The sequence below is a fragment of the Rhinatrema bivittatum genome, chromosome 17, assembly GCF_901001135.1.
Source record: "Rhinatrema bivittatum chromosome 17, aRhiBiv1.1, whole genome shotgun sequence".
Lineage (NCBI taxonomy): Eukaryota > Metazoa > Chordata > Amphibia > Gymnophiona > Rhinatrematidae > Rhinatrema > Rhinatrema bivittatum.
The window spans coordinates 17,234,619-17,252,646 of NC_042631.1; the positions used below are offsets into that span (position 1 = coordinate 17,234,619).

The window sequence follows — 18,028 nt, forward strand, 5'->3', positions numbered from 1 at the left end:
CGGAACCCCAGCCGGCCCCCTCTCCCATTCCTATGGGTAGACCTCACGACATGTCCTGCCTGACCAAGGGTATCCCTAGTGGGGACCCTGATGGCACAGATGAAGAGCAAGATCCCTTGGAAGAAGGGGAAATTCCCCAGTGATTAGAACCTTATCAAACCATGTTAACGCCTTGAAGGTGCAGGTAGCAGCACTCTCCTGTTTCAGGGGCAAGGTAAACAGAACCTCCCTGTAGGCTCATCTAGACATAGCCCATTTTCTGAAAGAGGTGAAGCACCTTCAGTCACCCCGAAGGTTGCAGTTCCCTTATGGAATATTAATCTAGTAGTGGAGTTTTTGGCAGGGCCCTCCTTTCAGTCTTCACAATCTTTCCTTAAGTTGATTAACCCTGAAAACGGTGTTCCTGGTGGCTATAAGCTTGGCACATCGCATCTTTGAACTACAGGCATTGTCGTGTCGGGAACCGTTTTGCTGGATGACTCCAAGAGTGCCACAGCTTCATATCATTCCATTCTTCTTGTCCAAGGTAGTCTCGGAGTTTCATTTGAATCAGTCATTTTCATTGCCTTTCCTAGATAAGCACAGGGACATGGAAGAATACCGCCTCCTCTGTCATTTGAAGGTTGGTAGACTTTTGGTGCGGTATCTGGAAGTTTCAGAACTGGTCCGAAAGACGGACCGCCTGTTTGTCCTTCATGGTGGAAGGAAGCAGGACGAACCAGCTTACCGGGCAACAGTAGCTCACTGGATCAAGGAGGTGGTCACGGGACTTATATAAAGGTAGGAAAACCATTACTCTTTCAGGTTAAAGTTCATTCCAGTAGAGCTCAAGTAGTATCCTGGGCGGAAGCTAAACTGCAGTCTCCCATCAACATCTGCTGAGCAGTGACGTAGTCCCTCCTTGCACACCTTCTCCAAGTTCTATCGCCTGGACGTTCGGGCCCAAGAAGTCGCAGCCTTTGCAAGGGCGGTGCTAACCAGATCACGGGCAGCCTCCTGCTCCGATCGGGAGTAGCTTTTGTACATCCCATTGGTCCTGAGTCCCATCTGGCTACACGCTAGGAAATGGAGAAACTACTTACCTGATAATTTCGTTTTCCTTAGTGTAGACAGATGGACTCAGCGTCCCGCCCACGGTTGCCCAAGAATGGTGCCAAGGATTCACCCAATCCCTAGATCAGGGCATCTATAATCTTGCTGGGATTCAGCATTTGCTTGAGTACAGTTATGATTATCTGTTTTTAATCAAGTTTTTTCAATAGTATGTCCACAATGGCTTTTGAAGAGAATACTGAAGGGCTGAGGTCACTGCAGGGGTGTATCTAGGGTGATGCCAGCTTTGAAATCTGACTCAGTCTCCATCTGCTGGCCGGGGAGCACAACCCATTAGTTCTGAGTCCATCTGTCTACACTAAGGAAAATGAAATTATCAGATAAGTAGTTTCTCCATTGTAATGTATGAGATGGGGAATGTAAGGAATAAGGGAAGTATAGGGTTGCCACATATCCTGAACTGTTGATCTGGAAAAATATGGAGGACATTGGGGGTAAAGATAACAATGAAAAAAAGATGTTAAAAAGTGATATAACAATATAAACTTTTATTAATGAAGAGGATATCCAGCTGGTGAAACCACTAAAAATGTGGTGCTGGTTCTATGTAATCCACATACCCCCTAAAACATATTGAGAACAATTGTAAATGCTATGATGATAAAAGAAAATATCACCCAAAAGACGACACCAACTAGTGGTTGTTATTTCAGAAAACTTCAGCTTCGATAGTGGGACAGTATACAATAGAATTCTCTCTGTCGGCAGTCTGCCTCCAGGCTGGTGAATGGAAAGAAATATCTGTGATGCCTCAACACAATGCACATAATTTTGAGGAATTCAACATTAAGAGGAGCAAAGATTGTTAAATATATCCTAGACTATCCTAGAAGGGGTTAAAATGGACATCTTCATATGTAAAGTATATTTGACTTTGTGCTTTGTACAGATTTTATGATCTAAAATGTTTTATAAGTAATAAAATGTTGCATAATACCAAGTTTCCTGAATACTCTTAATTCAATTAGAAGGTACTAATCTCTGAATCAACATTGGGCTAAAACACACAACCCCCTACAAAGGAAAACGAATGTGACAAAACAAATAGTGCAATGTAGTTATGGACAACAATGAAAAACCTAACCACAAACGGATTATTACACAACGATTCTAGTTAACATCCTTTTCACAATTCATGCTCTGCCAGCTAAACATTGCATATGTTCAAATCATGATGGAGTGGTAGATCTGAGCAGGATCATTCTGCGGAAACAAAGTGCTGCTGATTCCCTGACACAGCATCAATAAGGTCAATAAAAACTAATATGGCCTTTCCTTCCATTCACCTGCTTGAAGTGGACATTTTGTCCTGTTTCCAAATGCTGTGACTATGACTTTTTGTCATTACCATCATCGTTTACATCACACCTTTCCAGCCAGGGAGTTCAAAGCATATTGCAGGCACATGTTAAAATAACAGCATAGTTATAGTAGCTGCTATGGTTACATAGTACGTAAATATAATATGCTGGAAACAGGATGTCAATAAGGTAAGAAGATTACTAAGCTTAACTAACTCATACAATAATATGTTGATATCAAGTAGGAGTTGAGGGGGCTATCAAAGGCCTAGAGATATGTATCTAAAGTAATTAGGAATTATATATAGAGGTTCAAGTCCTTAAAAGTCCCGCCCTCGATCAGCAATAAAAGTTCTAATACAGCATTTTAGGGAGCTATGAGCAGTTTTAAGGTGGTATTTGTGTCATTGGTTGATGGAAGAAGCTGCATCAAAGACCCAGGTTTTCACTAGCTCCCTAAAGGAGAAGAGATCTGGGGCCAGCCTCCTATGGAATGGTAGGGAGTTGCATTGTATGGAGGCTGAGCCTGACAAGGTCTTATTCCTCGTGATGGCAAGCCTCAGCTGCCTCAAGCAAGGGGGGAAATAGGTGGGGATCAGTTTATTTATAAGCCTTCCACTGTAATTTTTTTATTTTTAAATCTGCTTTTGTTTCAATAATAACCATAAAATTTGCAAGAGTTCCCCCACCAATAAACCCAGATGGGCCAAAATGAGAAAACCAAGTAGGGTGTATTCTCCCTCAGATTCCTGTCCTCTTTTAATGCTGCCCCTTCTTTCGCCCTGTTCCTGCCCCCTAGATTCCTCTCCAGTTGTTCTGCCCCTGCGTGCTTCCTCTCGCAAGATTCCTGTCCTCACCCTTGTGTATCAGTTTCAGTGAGAGACCCTTGTTGGAGTAAGGTTCATCAGTCTTTCTTTTTTTTTTTTCCTGACAAGAGCATCCCTCTGTTTCTGTAAACTCTGGCAGTGTTCTGTGTCCTCGTTTCATTGTGCACTGTTAAAGCACATCCCACCTGGCTCCACTGCTTTTCAAATGTTGGTCCGTTTCTCTGGGGACAAAAATGTCTACAGTACCTGAATGTAATCTGCTTTTAAGGGTCCGAAAGGCAGAATATAAATCCAATAAATATAACTAAATAACCTTGGGCTTGCAGTGTGAGGTCCATATTGAAAAGGTTTGACTGGCTGAGTTCGGGATTTAGCCAAACCACAACATTAAAAAATCTTGCTGCTCTGACTGCTTCTGACTTATCTGGTAAGATTTTAGGTGCATAAAACTTAGCTAACCTAAATCAAAAACTTAACAGCAGGGGAGTACATAACCCATTGGTCCTGAGTCCATCTGGCTCCATGCTAGGAAATCTACATTTTTGGATGGAAACTCCGTATCGAGCCACAGGCTGGTTAAGTTAACTGGATAAACTTACCTGGTTACCCTAAATTGTATATTTAGTGGCACAGCCACACTGCTGGGTAAATTTATCATGATTAAAGATACCTGGATAATTAGGAAAATATGCTGCAGGGCTGCCATAAATCCATCAAGTGAGATTATCGGGTTAACTTAACCAGGCAGCCCACAGCTCAGTATGGACCTCTATATCTTTGCAATTTCTGAAAAAAGGATGTCTTGAAAGCTAGTCACAGATAAACCTTAATTTCACATATCCAACAAATAAGTAGCCTGGGACCAAAAATGTGAGTTCTTGGTGTCTAATAGACAGAGAAACGATTTTCAACCAAACAGGGTCAAAATATCTCCTGATTTTTTTTGTCAGTTTTAAAGATTTGGGGGGTAACTTGCACGGAGCGGCAGTTAGTACTAAGAATGACCATATGGACTTTCTCTGCTGTCATTTACAGAACTGTGTATAGATGTTATCTGAAATGTGATTTATGTATTTCCTATTGCTCATTGCCATCTTTGGATTATTCTTCCGTTGGTATCACATCCTGCAAAGAATTCAGTTTCCTCCAGGACCAGTATGGCTACCCACATTCTCTGTCTGTTTTCCTGTTTTGTAAATGAGATCATGTTGCCAGGAAGTGCAAGTTACGGGACTGGGATTCACAGCAACAACAACAGCAGGCAGAGGCAATTCTGAGGGCAGGGCTCCTAGCACAACAGCTGAAGGAAGCATGACTAGGGGCGGGATTCCCAGCTACTGGAGGAGGACGGGATTAAGGGTAGGTGGAGGCAGTGCTGAAATGGAATTTGGACTAGCAAGGGGAGAAGGCAGAGCTGGGGATGGGATTTGCGATAGGGAGAGAAGGCAAGAGCCGAAGTAATGGAAGGCTCTGAGTCCAACAGGATAGCAGGGTCTTCTTGTTTCAGGAGGATAGGAGGTGAGGGTAGGAAGGTAAGGATAACACACAGGCAGACAATAGGGGGCAGACCACAGTTCGTTTAAAAAGCAAAGGAAACAGGAAAGAGATCTGCAAGCATTTTCAAAATTCTAAATGGTTAGATCCTCTCACTGTGCCCAATAAGAGGATGGCCGGGGTCTTAGCATGCAAGAAAGGCCAAGCACGATGACATAAGACAAAAGGGCCACAGCAGAAGTGTGGGTCTGGGCCCTATTAGATAAGGGCACTGCATATGGACCCCCATGAGATGTGGAGCGGCTGGTCAGTTTGGGAGATGCCTAAAGGCAAGCAAGTCAGCCCTGGGGCAGTGAGCTCTGCAGGTTATAAACTTCATTGCATCAACATGGAATGGCCGGGATGAAGATAGAGTAACCAAGTCTGCAAGCTTGGAAGTGTTATGGAGGTGGTTAATGCAGTCTAATACAATTCACAATGCTGTAGCCCCTTTATAATTTACAATATATAATAACGTGGTGGCCTGTTTTCATCCACTTAAGGAATCGAGGTATTTCAGTAACTGGCGATATATTTGAGAAGGAGGTGCCTACAGGGCAGAATTTGGGTTGGTCTTTCTGAGAGAGGAAGAGTAAAGAGTAAGGGTGAGATTCACAGTGGGGAGAGAAAGATGGATGGGAAGTGGAATTTCTAACTGGTGAAGGAAAAAGAGAGAAGGGTAGGATATACACTAGAAAGGGGAGGAGAGGTTTGCAACAGGAGGTAGGAAGGAAGCGGGGCTGGGAATGAAATGCACAGAGGGATGGGGACCAGGCTAAGCTGGAGGTGGGGTTCCTAGTGGAAGGGAAAGGAGGCAGGGCTGGACTGGAATATGCAGGAGGAGGCAAGAGCTAAGGGTAAGATGTACAGTGGAGAGGAAGGAGGGAGCTGGCTTGGGGATGAGATGTGCAAGAGAAGGGAGGAGGAAGCAGGGCTGAATGTGAGATTGTGACTGGGGACAGCTGTCTTGGTCTGAGTTGTACAGAGCTGCGGTACAATGCAAGACTGGGGGTGGGATTTGCCATAGGAAGGGGAGGAGGCTGAACTGGGATGGGTTTCAACCTGGGGATGAGGTTTGCAGTAGGAAGGGAATGAGACTGACTTGGGGGTGGGGTGAAAGTGGTGGAGTTTGCAGCAGGCAGAGCAGGGGGGTGGGTTTGCAGTAGGGACAGGGGAGGAGACAGGGCTGGAGCTGTTGCACGTGACTACTGTTGCTGCCTCATATTACAAGCAAAGCAACTTCAGGGTCGAGACTGGGAAGGTACTGCTTGGGGTTTACAAGCTTTTCCTCATTATCGTCAGGTCCTTGCTCGATGGGTAGAGGAAGAAGAATCTGGGAATCCAGGGATCACCTCCCGTGTATCGGGTGTCAGTCCGGAGCGCAGTTTTACTGAGGAAGATTTGGAGAAGTTAACTGGTAATGTCTTTGCTTTGAAGTTTAAAGCTCTCTCCCTCCCCCCCTGCACACAGTGTCTGAACCCTGAAACAATTTATTCACCTAACTAGAACCTCCTAGCCTTAGGGATTTCCCCCAAATCTAGGAGCCATGAATCCAAGCCTTAAGAAATCTGGAAGTTGTTTTGAAGTATAGTGTTGAATAGGGGTGGGAATGTAACTATTATGGGCAAGGCTCTGAGGGTCTCCCAGTGTACTCCTGCCTCTGCACGGATACTGCCTCTCTAATTTGTGTTTGCTGTCATTTTGGATGGATGCTAGCCATGAGGGTCTGTCTGCTCACACATTACACTGTGTACGTGTGCGTGCACGCTGCCTCATTGCTCTGTGTACGTATGTGCCGTCTCTGGCTGGACTATGGTTTTGAGGGTCCATGTCAGAGTACCCACTGCTTAGATTTGGACTTTAGATTTAATTACTCGCCTTTCCAAATCTGAGCTCAAGGTGAGTTACATTCAGCTACAGCAGGTGCTTCCCTGACCCAGAGGACTTACACTATAAGTTTGTCTCTGCAGTGTGGGTATGGAGACGGTCTAAGCGTGGAATCATTGCATTGTGTATGCGTGTGTGCAGTATATATGTGTTTTCTCCGCACAGTAGCCCAGTTGGAAGAAAGCACCAAGCGTGAGAATGTGGCAGTCAGCTTCCAGGGTGGTTAACCCTGCCTCTTCACTCATTTCTGGTTCCTGGGTTTGCTGCATGATCTTCCTGATTAACAGATCCGAAAGCACAACCAAAAGGCTCCACTAGCCATTACCAAGAAGGGGGGTCACAGGAGTGAACTAAACGTAGCAAAGTATGAAAATTCACCAGAGGAGTGGAGTTGAGGCGAATTATGACAATTAATAGAGAAAACCTCTCTCAGAACTCCATGGACCACCTTTCGCCGCCTGCTGACCTTAGAAGATTTATGAGATTTTAAGCACTTTTCAACACCGAATACAAAAGCGCTATTCAGTTCACCCATCTGGAGGCACAGTAAGTTGCCCAAAACTGCCCCGGCTGGCTCAGAATTAGGGTTATGCTGTTGAAAATGACAGAACCCAATGGGTTCAGGCCACTTTCAGTAGGGTAATCCTGAAAATTGCTAGAAGATGCAAACATATGCCCAGTTTTCACATCCTTCCTTGCTCATATTGATGTAAGTACCATGCCATGACTTGTTAAATGCATGCAGTAACAGGGGAGGGGTGGGATTCTTGTAAATGTCTTACCATCTTTAGTGCCTAATACAAATGGCTCCGATTGTATTAGGAATAGGCTGCCACCCTGATCACACCTTTAGCCACAGACATGGTGGGGGGGGGGGAACTGGAGAGACAGAGGATATGGGAGCAGGGAGGAGGTGCAATGTGTGCCCCTTCCGATAGAATGGGTGTGGGAGGAAGGAATGTATACTTTTAGCTCTGAGGGATGTGGAAAGTACATGTCCAGCTCTGCGAGTGGGGGCTCGCTGGAGGATACACTGCCGGCTTAGGGGGTAGGAAGCTCAGTGGGGAATACACTGCCAGCCCTGGACAGTGGGGGCTCAGTGGCAGCTAGCCTGCTGGCCTTATGGGTTGGGGTGGGGGGGGGCAAGGCTTGGTGGAAGATACAGTGCTGGCACAAAGGCTTGGAGTTTGGTGGACTAAGAGCAAGTCTGTAAATGTGGTATGGGAGCTGGATTGCTGTGATGGATTCATCCAAGTTGGAAATGCCTCTGTTTTCCACATGTCTTTGGCTCAATGATTAGGAGATGGGCTTCCGATTTCTCCCTTTTAATTCTCTCCATCTCCTTCTCTTGCACTCTTACACCTTGAGGGTGATGGTGCGATTGGGCTCTCACAGCAGATGGACCTTGAAGGATTGACGCAATTCCTTGAAAGTGATGTACATTCAGGATATTAGGATGCCTTTAGCCTTTTAGCGAGAAGAACACACTTTCTTTAGAGAAAAGCTTCCAGACTGCACCGGGAAGGGGGCAATATGCCTTTTTCCTTTCTCACTGAAATGAATGGGAAAAGTGCATAGTGAATTCGTTTTGGAGAAGTGTTTTCTGTGCCATCCTCATGAGCATGGAAGGTAGATATTATCAGCCATTCAACTCCCCTAAAAGGTTAAAGTCAAATTGTTTCTATCTTTCCCTGTGGTGCAAAGGCCAAAGCTGATACGTTCAGCAGAGCCTTGCAGTCAGTGGAAGTAAGAGCCAAGCTCCTGGGGTTACTTTAGTTTAAATTCAACTGAATGGTTATGCTGCGACTTCTGCTTTTTCCCCAGTCATGGAAGGAGCAAGATTCCCTAATTTGATGGCCCCTTCTGTGCCCACACCGTGTTAGAGACAAATGTAATTACATGCCAATCACAAGATGTAGGTGAGTTAGAGTAAATCCATATTTAAAAATATAAACTGTATTCAAAATAAATATACTAGTATGTTACAGAACAGAGAGATATAAAGGCATGGGGGGATGGAGGGACTCGGGGACAAGGATGCAGAGAGGACAGCGGATACAGAAATACAACATAGCTAGGTACTGAGGAAGAGGATGCAGGACTGGCGGATGGAGGGTAAGAGGGACAGGTGTACAGATCAGCACTTGTTCTCCTTGTCATCTTGCTAGCCTAATTTCTCCAGATATGTCAAACTTTCCCATCCATGATTGCTGTTCAGTTTGCAGCTCTGCTCTAGCCTCCTTAAGAGCAGAAAACCAACCCCTGTGCTGCAGGTGCAATCCTATTAGGGCCTGTGCAGCAGAGAGGCCAAGGTTTAAATCCCACTACCACGCCTTGTGACCTTGGAAGTCACTTCACCTTCCATTGCCTCAGGTACAAACTTAGGGTATGAGCCCTCTGGGGATAGGGAAATAGCTAGTGTAGCTAAAATACCTTTTACTCCAGGTGTGATCTCACTGGGACCTTACACCAGTTGTACACCATCCATACCACAGGTGTGGTCTCATGATGCATGTTGCATCTCACCATTTTGCTTACACTACTTGTACCTCCACACCATCATCTACCATACCTGCAGTACGTTGCCACATTGAACATGGAATGGTAAGTTACTGCAGGCACTGCAATGAGGTGCTGGTGTTGACAAGAACCTTGACTGTTACAGATCTGAGGTGATCACAGCCCCGCCCTGCTGACCGTGACATTCGACTGGCTGGGCAGGATAGCACCAAGGTTTATCATTGCCTTCTGGTAGCCAAACAGGTGGATAAATTGATGGTAAAAGCCAGAAAGATGCTTGACTGCATAGGGAGAGGAAGGGTCAGCAGACAAAGGGAGATGATATTGTCCCTGTATAGGTCCCCTGGTGAGACCTCACTTGGAATACTGTGTACAGTTCTGAGGACTTCACCTTCTAAAGGACATAAACAGGATGGAATCAGTCCAGCTGGTGACCACTAAAATGGTCAGTGGTCTTCATTCTAAAGCATATAGGGGTAGACAAAGATCTAAAATGTACACCTTGGAAGAAAGGCGAGATAGGAGAGACATTTAAGCATCTCAAAGGCTTCCATGCACAGGAGGCTGTAGAATTGGGGTCATAAGATGAGGGTGAAAGGGGTTAGATCAGGAAATATTTATTTACAGGGTCGTGGATGCATGGAACAGCCTCTCAGTGGAGGTGGTGGAGACAAAAACAGTATCTGAATTCAACAATGCATGGGATAAATTCAGGGGCTCTGTGAGGAAGTGATGGGAATTATAATGCTAAATTAATTGGATAGATGGGCCATACAGTCTTTGCCTGCTGTCATGTTTCTATGGTCCTCCCTGGTGGATCTCATCCCAGACTTGATCCTGTTTAGCTGGCAAGATCCCGGGGCAGCATTGCTGGGGAGGAGGGCAACATGATGAGCCCTGTATAACACGGTGAGATACTGTGGGAACAGGATGGTGAGTGAGCTCCTGTGAGGGTAACATCGCTGTGCGCTTCAGCTAATGGAAGGGCAAAGTGACTCAGGCTGTTGAATGAGATAAAATAGTTTGAAAGAGAACCAGAAGGCCACTGAGCTCAGCCTTTTTTTTTTTTGACCCAGCAGTTTTTGTTTCCTGTGCCTTCAGCCTTCCAGTTTGACTTGGAGCCAGGGCTGGGTTCTGGCTACCATGAGCCTTCATTCACAACTAAACAGGGCGTCCCCCACTTCTCCCTTTCTCATGTCCCCTCCCAACTTACTTCTGTTCAGCCATTGTGGCGACCACTCTCGACCGGGGGCCGTGCACCAGGGCTAGTTTCAGACCTCAGCAAGCAGGGGTGTTAAATCTGGCCAGTAGGGGCTTGCAGGATGCGTACGAGTCTCATTTTCTCCCCCAGGAGCTGCGACCTCTGCCTCTTCGGGTATCCATCGCTCCAGCCGGCACAGGGAGCGGAAGATCCAATGTGGGAATCGAACCCAGGCCCCCCCCTGTGCATGGCAGTGCACAACAGCAGCAGCAGCACAGCCCTGGTCTCAGCCTTTTTCTCCTTGCCTAACATCTCTCTACACTGGGTAATTCAGGAAGGTGGAAAAAAAAAATCCCATTGCATCTGCAGCCAGATCTGCAGCACGGTGAAAATAAGATTGCTTCCTGACCGCAAATATGGCAATTATCTCAAATCCTTGGAAGAGCACTTCTCCCTAGAGCCCAACTGCTTCCATCCTGCCCTCTGATCCCTTTTTTCCTTCGAAAGCTCATCTAATGTTATTTCGAAGTTGTTCAGTGTTGGAGGAATGGCTGTCTTTGTTAGCAACATGTTTGATCATTTCACCAGCCTTTGAGTAAGAATCCCTTCCTCTGAAAGCGAGGAAGCTTATTTCCATTTCGGCACGAAGGTTTCTGCCTCGTTTTTTTTTTTTCAATGCTCCTTTGCTAAAGCGATAACCCATCAGACTCCTCCCACCGCCGCTGTAAGGCTCATTGATATATTTTAAATGAAATCCTGCCCCGCTTATTTTTTTCCCTTTGATAACAATATTTCAGCACATCTGAGGTATCATGTCTGCTTTATTAAATCAGCAGCCCTTCTATATATAAGATCTAGACACCCTTTAAAGGAATGGGGATGTAAAACTGAACCCTTTTACTGGAAATATGAGTAGATGAAGGCCTTCTGGAGCATATATTTGAGGCTAGGTACAGTCTAGTTTGGGAAGACCGTGGAAAACCTCAGCCTATAATTTTGGTTCTAGAAGATTGTGATTATTTTTCTGAATAGAATCAAGTTTAGAAGAAAACAGGAAAGGAGAACAGAAGGGGCCCTGAATGAGTGCTCCTCAGCCTGAACGACCTATAGTAACCCTCTGCCCTCTCTTCATTCCCTTGGTTGCAGGACCAAGGGCGCCCAGCAGCTGTGACAAGGAGAGAACGAGATCCGGAAAGAGAGAGAGAACACAAGGGCCAGAGAGTAAGGGAGAGCGCGAGGCAGAGAAGGAGGAAAACTGAACAAGTCGAGACAGACAAACAAGAAGGCAAGATCAGAGAGAGGAAGAGACTGCATGAGAGTGAGACCACTAAGACTGTACAAAGAGAGTGATGGTGTCACTTGGGATGTCAAAAGTGAATGGGGGGGGGGGGGGGGGGGGAGCCAGGGCACGAGAGAGAGAGAAAGAGCATGGCAGAGAGCACAAAAGTTCCCATCTCATGTCTCCCCTCCTGCCATTGACCTGCAGGAGCAGAAAGAGGTGACCAGAATGAGGAATGCTGCTGTGAAAGGATGGAGAGACGCTTCATGCAAAGCAAGCACGAGGTAAGTGGCAGGAGTCATGCAACTCTTGTCATCTGTTTCCTATTGAATGTCTGCAGGCTGTGTCCTACCCATCCTTAAATGCAAGAGCTCCTACAATGTGACCATGCAGGTAGGAGACCGATTGGCTGCTCCTTCAGCCTGGCAGCCTAAGCCTCTCTTACTGTACTGAAGCGGTTGGTTTACTGCTGTCCTTAATAGCTGATGCATTGCACTAGCATTACTGTAAGGCACCCTGGTCAGAGCACTGTGTCAAAACTCAAATATTAACCACGGCAGATAATAAAAAGCAGGTCAGGTTGCTCAGGACTAGCTGGGAACATGTGCAGAGATCAGATCAGGACCAGGCAGCTATAGACAGTTAACCTAATATCACCTCTAGGTACAGTACAGAAAACGAGACGATGGGGGGAGGGTAGAGGGGGTGATTTGCAAGGACACCAGGTCCTGCCCGACCAACCTGACTGGCATTTTGACAAAGCAGCAAACCTGACATGGGAAGCATGAGTGATACACTGTGGGGAATGAAATCTGCCAAACCTATTAAGATTGGGAAATAAGATACAAATAGTACTGCTATCAAGTCTGTGGGATTGAGGGATAGTTTGATAGGGGCACTTTTTCATATGAAGACGGTAAGGAGATATATTATATATATATATATATATATATTATATATATATTTTTATTTTTTTTTAATTTATTTATTTATTTTTTTAATGTGGCTGTTCCAGATAAGGTTGAGAAATGGACCAAACAGATGTATGTACAGTATATAAACTATGTGCATTTTGTTGGCTGTATTATGGAGCTAGGGCTCAGATGGAGAGCTCTGTTTGGGAGGGAGTTTGTTATAGAGAGCTTTGAGTGTTTGATATGTCTAAAGTACTGTATTCAGTGTTTAGTTTGTTATGCTTTTTAACATTTGTAAATTGCTTCACAGTGGCCTGATAGAAGTCATTTAAATATAAACAAATAGGTGGCTTTTGCTAAAGCTTTGCATACAGTATTCCATGAGAGACTGATTTGTAGTCTAGTGGACTACAGGGAAAGCAGGCTTATAAAGTCACCATGTCTGTCCCCTGCCATGTGACCCCCATATTTGTGCCACAGAGGGTAGAGCACCCGGTGACCCCAGTACCTCAGGAAACAGGCCGGTTCAGTTCAGTTGTATTCACAGAGAAATCAGAGCGCATTCTGATGTCATTGTACATTTTTAAACCTGCCTTGCCGTTAGTTGAAAGTTGGTCAGCAGTCATTAACCATTTACTAATATGTGTAGCAAAGGAGGAAACCGGGCGTCCTGATGCTGGGATGCATTTGTGAGTCGGTAAGGAAATGGCTGGGGTTAGGCTGACAAGTGGAGCCCTTAGGGTTCTGCACATACGGCACTGTCCTTTAATAACGGTCTGCGTTATACCCAGGAAGGCATGAAAAGCAGTATTATTGTTAGTTCAAATTTGTTTATTGCAGTTTTCACACATAGACAACATAGCAGGGAGCAATAAAAAAAAAAAAAAATTACATCACAAGAAAACCAGAAAAGAAGAGAGAGGGCTGTTAAGGAAGTGCAATATCAAAAATGCATTAACCAGGGCTGCTAGGGCAGAGGAAGAAACAAGTTCACAATAAAAAAAAAAAACATCAAGAGGGCAGCCACTGCTGTTTCATATTCATAGTACATACAAACTGAATTCCACATCGTAACCCAGAAGGACAAAATCCATTTTAAAGTGATCGCCAAAAGAAAATCTAAACGTTTCCTATGGGGAAAAGCGGCCCCACATAAGACAACTACGCAATGTGTAATGGAGCATTCAAAATTTTAGATATAACAAGCCAGATTTTGTCCCAAAAAAAATTCAAACAATGGGACAGAAAAACAGTATGTGGGACACAGTGACCCTGGAAGCAGCACAAGACCAACAGGCAGTGATTAGGAAGCAAGCCCAGCTCGAAATAATTTCCATGGGGTCCCTAGAGCTCTGTGTATGATACAAAAAAAAAAAAAAAGATTGTGTTACGCTGGAAGAAAGTGAGATACATAAGGAAGCAGATAAAAGACTATGGCCAGTCTCTCTCATCGTCATCGCAATCTACATCCGTGAGCCAGGCATTCAAAAGCAATATTATCATTATTGTTTGCAGATGACACCATATGGTAAATACATGGTAAGACTTGCTCAATTTACACAGGGATACAGATATAGCCCTTGGGCTGGCCACCACTGAATATGGAGCTTTGGTTTCGGGCACCCAGCACAAGAAGGATGTCCAAACGTTAGAAAAGGTAGCCAGATAGGCCATTAAGGAATAATGTAGGCAGAAGGGCTTACCCATGCCAAAATATTCTCCATACTGGAGCTATTTACCTTAACCAAAAAAAAGGACAACTGAGGAATTTTTTCGGTGTTTAAATCATTTACAAAAGATGACAAAAAAACCAAATCACCATGTGTATGCCAGAAAAAATACAAAGGAAAATATTTAAACACATTCATAAAGAAAAAGGTTCTAAAAATCAAGCTCCCATCAACAACAAAGGAAAAAGAAAAACAAAAATCAGGAAACAAAAAAAAAAAAAAGACAAAAGGATAAGCCAAATCGCACGACTACTTATTCCAAGATTGCAAAAGAAAACCCTAAAATGTTTCTGAAGTACTAAACCCTTACCTTGTTCAGCACAAAGAGAGACAAGAAGGGAAAACCTACAAAAGCAGCGGAGGAAATGACGGCAGAAAAGGACCAAAATGATGCACCCGGTCTGCCCAGCAGGCTTATTGCCAGTATCTGCTGCACTTATCAGTCTACCCGACCATACACCTCAGGGCCCTCGGATGCTGTCTGAATCCCCGTTCCCATTAACCCCTGCTGCATTTACTTGTTCCAGAGGGAGAGGTTCATTTGCCTCTAGCAGTCCCTGAGTGGCAACTGAACCCTGGCTCAGGGCCCACTGCTCTGACCACTGGGCTACTACTACTCCACGCCGCGTCTTCTAGAGAGGCCTCTAAAAATGCAGCTGCATCACTTCTATCTGGAAAGAGGGTATATCCACACACCCCCCCCCCTTTTGTCTTGAATTTGGGAATACAGCGTGCTGAAGCAGGTAACTTATCCCCTGGTATAGTCAAACTTCTTGCAGATATTATTTAAACAATTCCTGCGCCAACATCAACCTGATCATAGGAATTAAAAACAAAAATCGCAGGTTCTTCACACTCTGAGTGTTATGGAAAACCAGAGAGTCCTTGATGAAGGCTTTGCTAGTAACATGCAAGGCTTGACAGCTGCTGAGGACTTAGCTACATCAATAAGATCTTACAGGTGACTTTTTTTTTTACACACCCTCCATGTAACAAACAAAGCAAGGAGGCATCTTTAAGACTAAGAGAAAGCAGATTTCACCACCTTTTGAAAATATTTTGCCAGTGAGAACTGCCAGGACTGCAACACTAAACAACTCTAAAAGAAAATCAAGACTTGATTTTGGAAGGAAAAAAAAAAAAGCTGAGTGGATACGATAGTGTGGGCCAGGGTGAAGTGCCGATCGAGGGAGTGAAAGTGACCACTGTATTTGGGAGTCAGAAAGGAATTATTTCCCTGTGTTGGGGGAAGGGCGTTTCTTCCCTGGATTATACATTCTTGATAAATAAAATCAATAAATAGCAAGTGAAAAGGCTAGGTAACTGGAAGAGCCCTCCGTTCCACTTCACCAGCTAGGAGCACTGTAAGTACGTAAGAAAGTGTTTTGTAACAATAATATGTGTCAGAGCTCACACCTGCTTACAATCCTGTGCTGTGGCCCAGATTCAGGTCCTGAGGCTCAGGGAGCGGGTGTGCAGTCTGGTTCCAGAGTCCTGACACTGCTTTTCATGCGCCTTTGCTCGGAGCACGGGTGATGGGTGGTTGGCAGACTTGGATAAACGATCTCTTATCTGCAGGGCCCGTCGTGTGTGTTGGTGCAGTCTCAGGATAACCGCTCCCCTTCCCAGTAGACTCTGGTGCCTGCTGCGACCTGATGCTAAGGTCAGCACCTGCTGTTTTACACTAACAAGCAGATTTCGCACAGACTTCCTAAAAGTCAGCAACACTTCCTCTGAGCTGCCAGTGCTGGCACCTAAGAGAGAGACAGAGAGCTGGAGCTTTCTACCTCCTTTATGCTGTCTCAGTCTGTTTCTCTTACCCTTTTTGTCTCTCTTTCTGTCACTTGTCCACATGTTCCTTTTTATTTATATTGGATACAGCTGAACCCCATTCTAGGTATGGAGAGAGTAGCAGTATTGGTACTGCTGGAAGTCAAACTCTAATTTGATTTTCCTAAGGACAGAAGAGACTGTGTATTTATTTATTTAAAAAGTTTGTAGTCTGCTAATCTGACAATCTTAGCGGATAACAAAAAAAAAACAAACAAAAAACAAAACATAATAAAATCAGCAAAATATCTAAAAATACAGAACACAATTTAAACATTACAAAAACAATTACGAAAGTTGATTTCAAACAATAGGCAAAGCAGGATAGAAACCTGCAATAAATCTGAAATGAATCTGTCAAACAGAAGGCACAACACCCAGTGCCCAGACGTTGCCCGTTCCTAGCCATCACTGACCTGGGAGATCTTGGGAGAAAAGGCAGGTTTTGAGCTGCTTCCGAAAACAAAGCAGGTCATTTTCTGATCAGATTGTCATGGGTAATTCGTTCCATAAGCTTGGACCTACTAAACCAAAAATCCTACTCACTTCCCCGATGAGTCAAACAACAATTTGAGTTCCTCACATCTACCATTAAGTTCTAGAGCTCTCTCCTTTTTTCTCATAATATTTTTCTAACAACTGATAAGAGCCTGGAGCAAGGGAGAACCAAGAGAAAGATATATTGATTGGTGTTGTTATGATATAAGGAAAGGTAGAGTGCTGGTAATGGATGCAAGACATGGATGTAGGAGATGCTGGAGGAGAGGAGCGCTGGCTAGAGAGAGGGGCTGTAGAAAGTAGTGGAGAAGTCTATCTGTAGAAAGGATCCATAGGGAATGTTGAAGGAGCCCTGGGGAAGGGTGGAAGAGCAGTGGCTTTGGATAAGAGCATAAGACTTGCCATCCTGGGTCAGACCAAGGGTCCATCAAGCCAGGTATCCTATGTCCAACAGTGGCCAATCCAGGTCACAAGTACTTGGCAGGATCCCAGCAGGTTGATTCCAAGCTGCATATCCCAAGAATAAGCAGTGGATTTCCCTAAGTTCACCTTTATAATGGTTTATGAACTTTTCTTCCAAGAACTTGCTAAGCCTTTTTTAAACCCAGCTACACTAACAGCTTTTACCACATCCTCCTGATGTGTACGAGCTGTAGGGAATGGGGTTGCACTAGCTGCGGAGAGGAGGTGTAGGGAATGTTCTAGAAGTGCTAGCTGTGGGGAGGGCTGTAGGTGGGGAGGTGCTGGCTGGGGGGGGGGGGGGCGGGGGGAGCTCAGTTGCTATAACCTTAGCCCTTCTCAGTGGGAAAGGTGATGAACTACAGGAACTGAAGCATCCGTATTGTTATGGACTGCTGTAACTTCTTTACTTTATGAAATCCAGTGCCTGGACATATATTTCTGCCACTGGTGAGTTTAGCAGTAACTTTTAGTGTTTTTGTTCTGGGACGATACGGTCATGCCACTGACTTTTGGATACAGTGGGAACGAATGATGCAGGGTCACGTGGCCCCGTGCTGTGGGGGCAGCTCACATGCTGACTATCATTTAATGAGGAAGGAAAAAAGTTTTATCGTGAGGGACAATCTTTTGGGAGACTGTAAAGTCTGACATTGTAATAAACCTTTAGCCTCTGAGCTGTTCACGAAGCTGCTTCCTGCAGGAGTGGGGGGTGAAAAGAGCTGGCAGTCTCGAGGCGCCAATACTGAAAAAGAATGACTCCTGCTGAAAATCGGCAGCTATGACCAGGAAGCCAGAGGGAGTTCCCGTCTCCTCCTTGACTTCTCACCCACATTCAGTGCTGCTGCTGGTGTACGAGAGCTCCGGGGGGGGGGGGGGGGGGGGGGGACGGGACACTTGGCAGGATCTGTCTCGGCTTAGGGCATCTGCTCCAGC

General features: G+C 45.1%; 1 protein-coding gene across 5 annotated transcripts in view; it reads left to right on the forward strand.

Moving 5' to 3' along the window:
• The first annotated feature begins 6,003 nt into the window (after positions 1-6,003).
• The window catches only part of NR1H3 (nuclear receptor subfamily 1 group H member 3), a 32,493-nt gene continuing 20,468 nt past the window's right edge, over positions 6,004-18,028 (forward strand). For 4 of the 5 annotated variants that reach the window (XM_029582380.1, XM_029582383.1, XM_029582385.1 and 1 more), the window contains exons 1-2: positions 6,004-6,191; positions 11,869-11,945. The gene's annotated coding sequence lies outside the window, so the exon portion shown is untranslated. Of the gene's footprint in view, positions 6,192-8,485; positions 8,581-11,868; positions 11,946-18,028 lie in introns of all 5 variants that reach the window. The other variant, XM_029582381.1, reaches the window with a different exon arrangement.